Genomic DNA, 6,408 nt, shown 5'->3' on the forward strand with positions numbered 1-6,408 from the left:
TAGCCTATGGTCCAGATTATAGACTATATCCATGACTGTATGCTTGACTATAGTCCTCCTATAAAATCGTGTTTCCACGCTTGTGTCTAACCCTGCATTACCACTCTTTTTTTCCAATTCGTGTTTTTTTTTTCGAAAAATGAAAACTTTTTTAACATGCCTTAATAGTCAAAGCTTTTTAAAGTTCATTTGTGTTGAACACAAGAGGATCTAGGGTTGTAAACTAACTACTACAACAACAACAACTACCACTACTAACAGCAATAATGACAACAACTATAAACCAACACACATACAGCTTCAAACATTCAAATAAATATAAGAACCCAAAAATGTTCTAACTGGTGGCTTTACAGAGGGAAAAAGGCAACAACCAAAAACATGCAGCCAAAGAAAAGGAAGAAGAAGACTATAACAAGTTTATGAAGCACAAGTGGTTAAATCAGCAGTAGTTGTTAAAACAGCAACAACATCATCATCATCAGCAGTAGCAGCACAAGTAGCATATCAATCACATGCTACAAAAACAACAACAACTACTACAATCAACAGCATTAAAAAAAGAAACTGCAAAACTTTTTTAGTTTTTAAAATTTTTTTCATACTCATATTAAGAGCGCAAGAAATGACACTGCAGGCATGAATACTAATTTAGCGCTGCATCACATTAACAACATCCGCTCAAAGTAATACAATCTAAAATCTACTAAAAAGAATAACAACGACAACAACTACTAAACTACTACTGCTGCTCTACTCGAAGAGAGATGTGAGTTGTACGAAAAATTAAAAACTTTATTATTCGTTTTGTTGTTTTTTCAAAAAAGCATAAAAAAATCACACAAATATTTCATAATAGAGTGTAGAAGCGGTTTTTAAAGAAAAGATAATTTTGAATAATTCGTGCTTTGGAAAATTTATGAAAAATAGAGGAATTTTACAATAACAAGTTGTTGTACTGTTGAGTAAGGATAGACAGACAATGTAGGAATTTTTTAAGGCAGAAGTCAAATGTTTATGATCACTTTTAATTTTATCAAATGTCGATTTTTGAGAGATCACTTTTTGGGGATTCCTAGTTCAGTTCTGTTCTGCTCTAGTTCTGTTCTGTTCTGCTCTAGTTTTGTTCTGTTCTAGTTTTGTTCTAGTTCTGTCTAATTCTGCTCTAGTTCTGTTGTAGTTTCTGTTCTAGTTCTGTTCTAGTTCTGTTCTAGTTCTGTTCTAGTTCTGTTCTAGTTCTGTTCTAGTTCTGTTCTAGTTTTTCTAGTTCTGTTCTAGTTCTGTTCTAGTTCTGTTCTAGTTCTGTTCGAGTTCTAGTTCTGTAGTTCTGTTCTAGTTCTGTTCTAGTTCTGTTCTAGTTCTGTTCTAGTTCTGTTCTAGTTCTGTCTAGTTCTGTTCTAGTTCTGTTCTGTTCTGTTCTGTTCTAGTCTGTTCTATTTCTGTTCTAGTTCTGTTCTAGTTCTGTTCTAGTTCTGTTCTAGTTCTGTTTCTAGTTCTGTTCTAGTTCTGTTCTAGTTCTGTTCTAGTTCTGTTCTAGTTCTGTTCTAGTTCTGTTCTAGTTCTGTTAGTCTGTTCTAGTTCTGTTCTAGTTCTGTTCTAGTTCTGTTCTAGTTCTGGTAGTCTAGTTCTGTTCTAGTTCTGTTCTAGTTCTGTTCTAGTTCTGTTCTAGTTCTGTTCTAGTTCTGTTCTAGTTCTGTTCTAGTTCTGTTCTAGTTCTGTTCTAGTTCTGTTCTATTTCTGTTCTAGTTCTGTTCTAGTTCTGTTCTAGTTCTGTTCTAGTTCTGTTCTAGTTCTGTTCTAGTTCTGTTCTAGTTCTGTTCTAGTTCTGTTTCTAGTTCTGTTCTAGTTCTGTTCTAGTTCTGTTCTAGTCTGTTCTAGTTCTGTTCTAGTTTCTGTTCTAGTTCTGTTCTAGTTCTGTTCTAGTTCTGTTCTAGTTCTGTTCTAGTTCTGTCTAGTTGTTCTAGTTCTGTTCTAGTTCTGTCTAGTTCTGTTCTAGTTCTGTTCTAGTTCTGTTCTAGTTCTGTTTCTAGTTCTGTTCTAGTTCTGTTCCTGTTTCTAGTTCTGTTCTGTTCTAGTTCTGTTCTAGTTCTGTTCTAGTTCTGTTCTAGTTCGGTTCTAGTTCTGTTCTAGTTCTGTTCTAGTTCTGTTTCTAGTTCTGTTCTAGTTCTGTTCTAGTTCTGTTTCTAGTTCTGTCTAGTTCTGTTCTAGTTCTGTTCTAGTTCGGTTCTAGTTCTGTTCTAGTTCTGTTCTAGTCTGTTCTAGTTCTGTCTAGTTCTGTTCTAGTCTGTCTAGTTCTGTTCTAGTTCTGTTCTAGTTCTGTTCTAGTTCTGTTCTAGTTCTGTTCTAGTTCGGTTTCTAGTTCTAGTTCCTAGTTTACTGTTCTAGTTCTGTTCTAGTTCTAGTCTAGTTCTGTAAGTTCTAGTTTCTGTTCTAGTTCTGTTCTAGTTCCTGTTCAGTTCTGTTCTAGTTTCGAGTTCTGTTCTGTTCTAGTTCTGTTCTAGTTCTGTTCTAGTTTCTAGTTCTAGTTTCTAGTTCTAGTTCTGTTTCTAGTTTCTAGTTCGTAGCTGATTTCTGTTCTAGTTTCTGGTTCTAGTTCTGTTCTAGTTTCTGGTTCTAGTTCTGTCTAGTTCTGTTCTAGTTCTGTTCTAGTTCTGTTCTAGTTCTGTTTCTAGTTCTGTTCTAGTTCTGTTCTAGTTCTGTTCTAGTTCTGTTCTAGTTCTGTTCTAGTTCTGTTCTAGTTCTGTTCTAGTTCTGTTCTAGTTCTGTTCTAGTTCTGTTCTAGTTCTGTTCTAGTTCTGTTCTAGTTCTGTTCTAGTTCTGTTCTAGTTCTGTTCTAGTTCTGTTCTAGTTCTGTTCTAGTTCTGTTCTAGTTCTGTTCTAGTTCTGTTCTAGTTTTGTTCTAGTTTCTGTTCTAGTTCTGTTCTAGTTCTGTTCTAGTTCTGTTCTAGTTCTGTTCTAGTTCTGTTCTAGTTCTGTTCTAGTTCTGTTCTAGTTCTGTTTCATATTTTAAAAATCTTACTTTTCTTTTAAATATCAAAAAATTTAAAATACTTTCTTTTTGAATTTTTCTCTTTTTTTGCCACAATTAATGACAAAAATGCGTAACAATTTCCGTTTTATAATTAAATTTTTTCTAAACAATCTGATTGTTACAACAAATTTCAATCTGTTTATATTCAATTCAAATCTATACAAAATTTTTCTTCTTTCAACACAAAATTTTCTATACATAAAACTGGATGAGTATGTGTGTTTGCTAGAGTCTATAAAAGTATGTGTTAATGGTAGATATTTTTCAAATACTCTAAGTATTACAACTAAATCTACTGCTACTTGTATAAACCAATTGATCAAGTTTTAAAAATTTCAAATATTTTTATGAATTTTTAGCCAAAAGTTGTCAGCCCAACTGTTAAATTATACGATTTTTAAACAAATGCTCACAAATTATTCGCGAATATTTTTAATTTTTAACATAAATAATTCGGACTTGAGATCATTTGGGTTTTATTGCTGCTGTATTGTTGGGGAAAAAGGTAAAATAAAATTTTCGAATTTAAATTTACATGTACGAGTGCATTTGTTTATATATTCCTCCTCTGTTTTATTTTTGTTTTTTTTTTTCCAAAAATTGTGTGTATTTTTGTGTTCATTTGTAAATTCTCTGGTATTATTTTAGTCTATTCATTTGAAATGTTTAGTTTTACCAATTTTAATATTATTTTTGTTTGGTTGTTGTTTAGGTTTCGTTATCTGTGTGAGTGTGTGTATGAGAGTGAGTGTCTGTTTGAGTGTTATTTTGAATAAAATCAAAATGACAAAATGGCATACAAGCAGCTTAACATTTTCAAATGAAAAGTAATCCATATTGAATTTTCTATTTTAAATTTTTTTCTTTTTTTTTCATTTTGGTATAAATATAGAAAACAATTTGGTATGTAGTTATTGTTTGAAATACCTTTAAATATACATATTATTAATGTATGTGTGTGTGTGTGGCGAGGGGTTTACAGTAGTAGAATATAAAACCAAAAATTGATTATGGCTATGGCAATGATATTGAATCAAATCATCAGCAATTGTTTAATTTACCAGAAATTTACAAAATTGTAAAATGTTAAGATAAGCTTGGGAGACAAACTAAATGGAAAGATATTGAAAATATTGTTTTAAAACAAAAAATTAACAATGTTAGTTAAATTTTACTTTAGTTCTAGTTCAGTTCTGGTTCTGTTCTAGTTCTGTTCTAGTTCTGTTCTAGTTCTGTTCTAGTTCTGTTCTAAGTTCTGTTCTAGTTCTGTTCTAGTTCTGTTCTAGGTCTGTTCTAGTTCTGTTCTAGTTCTTGTTCTAGTTCTGTTCTGTTCTAGTTCTGTTCTGTTCTAGTTCTGTTCTAGTTCTGTTCTGTTCTGTTCTAGTTCGTTCTAGTCTGTTCTAGTTCTGTTCTAGTTCCTTTTCTAGTTCTGTTCTAGTTCGTAGTTCTGTTCTAGTTCTGTTCTAGTTCTGTTCTAGTTCTGTTCTAGTTCTGTTCTAGTTCTTTCTAGTTCTGTTCTAGTTCTGTTCTAGTTCTGTTCTAGTTCTGTTCTAGTTCTGTTCTAGTTCTGTTCTAGTTCTGTTCTAGTTCTGTTCTAGTTCTGTTCTAGTTCTGTTCTAGTTCTGTTCTAGTTCTGTTCTAGTTCTGTTCTAGTTCTGTTCTAGTTCTGTTCTAGTTCTGTTCTAGTTCTGTTCTAGTTCTGTTCTAGTTCTGTTCTAGTTCTGTTCTAGTTCTGTTCTAGTTCTGTTCTAGTTCTGTTCTAGTTCTGTTCTAGTTCTGTTCTAGTTCTGTTCTAGTTCTGTTCTAGTTCTGTTCTAGTTCTGTTCTAGTTCTGTTCTAGTTCTGTTCTAGTTCTGTTCTAGTTCTGTTCTAGTTCTGTTCTAGTTCTGTTCTAGTTCTGTTCTAGTTCTGTTCTAGTTCTGTTCTAGTTCTGTTCTAGTTCTGTTCTAGTTCAGTTCTAGTTCAGTTCTAGTTCAGTTCTAGTTCAGTTCTAGTTCTGTTCTAGTTCTGTTCTAGTTCTGTTCTAGTTCTGTTCTAGTTCTGTTCTAGTTCTGTTCTGTTCTAGTTCTGTTCTGTTCTAGTTCTGTTCTAGTTCTGTTCTAGTTCTGTTCTAGTTCTGTTCTAGTTCTGTTCTAGTTCTGTTCTAGTTCTGTTCTAGTTCTGTTCTAGTTCTGTTCTGTTCTAGTTCTGTTCTAGTTCTGTTCTAGTTCTGTTCTAGTTCTGTTCTAGTTCTGTTCTAGTTCTGTTCTAGTTCTGTTCTATAGTAGCTCTGTTCTTGTTCTGTTCTAGTTCAATTCTACTTCTGTTCTAGGTCTGTCTAGTTCTGTTCTAGTTCTGTTCTAGTTCTGTTCTAGTTCTGTTCTAGTTCTGTTCTAGTTCTGTTCTAGTTCTGTTCTAGTTCTGTTCTAGTTCTGTTCTAGTTCTGTTCTAGTTCTGTTCTAGTTCTGTTCTAGTTCTGTTCTAGTTCTGTTCTAGTTCTGTTCTAGTTTCTGTTCTAGTTCTGTTCTAGTTCTGTTCTAGTTCTGTTCTAGTTCTGTTCTGTTCTAGTTCTGTTCTAGTTCTGTTCTAGTTCTGTTCTGTTCTAGTTCTGTTCTAGTTCTGTTCTAGTTCTGTTCTAGTTCTGTTCTAGTTCTGTTCTAGTTCTGTTCTAGTTCTGTTCTAGTTCTGTTCTAGTTCTGTTCTAGTTCTGTTCTAGTTCTGTTCTAGTTCTGTTCTAGTTCTGTTCTAGTTCTGTTCTAGTTCTGTTCTAGTTGTGTTCTAGTTGTGTTCTAGTTGTGTTCTAGTTCTGTTCTAGTTCTGTTGATGTTAAATTTTAAATTTTTTTTTAAAATTCAATGTTATTTTATTAAGTTTTTGATTTCTAAATTTTTTGCAATCAAAACATCTTTGCTTTAAATTTATTAATCTGTAAAATTTGCAGTTAAAAAAATTATCAAAATTTTTTCTTAAATATTTTTTTGTTTGAGGTTAAAAACCAAAAAAATATTTGTGCAAACATAACTCAAGGTCTTTTTTTCTAAATAATTTTGCAATTTTTTTAGGTTTCCAAAACCAAATTCTAATTTTTAAAGGAAGTTGTGATAATTTTTTTTCTGCAAATTTTTAGATTTTTTTTTTTTTTTTTTTGGTTTTTAAAGAAACCAAAAAATAAGAAAAAATTTCTTGATAAAAATTGTGTGTGTTTCTAAAAAAATTGCAATTTAAAGAATAAAAAAAGTTAAAAAGTGTGTCGTAGTTTGTATGAAAGTGTTTTATTTATTACAAATGTAGTTCAAGCTCAAAATCTAAAAAGCTGGTGATAAGCCAGAGTTTATTTAGAATCCACACTCACTGCCCCAATGGATGGATCGTAAACTTAAAACTGACATTGAATTCTT

Source organism: Lucilia sericata, unplaced genomic scaffold (assembly GCF_015586225.1).
Source record: "Lucilia sericata isolate MDLA Ls3-8-SP2 unplaced genomic scaffold, ASM1558622v1 Contig002601F_arrow, whole genome shotgun sequence".
Lineage (NCBI taxonomy): Eukaryota > Metazoa > Arthropoda > Insecta > Diptera > Calliphoridae > Lucilia > Lucilia sericata.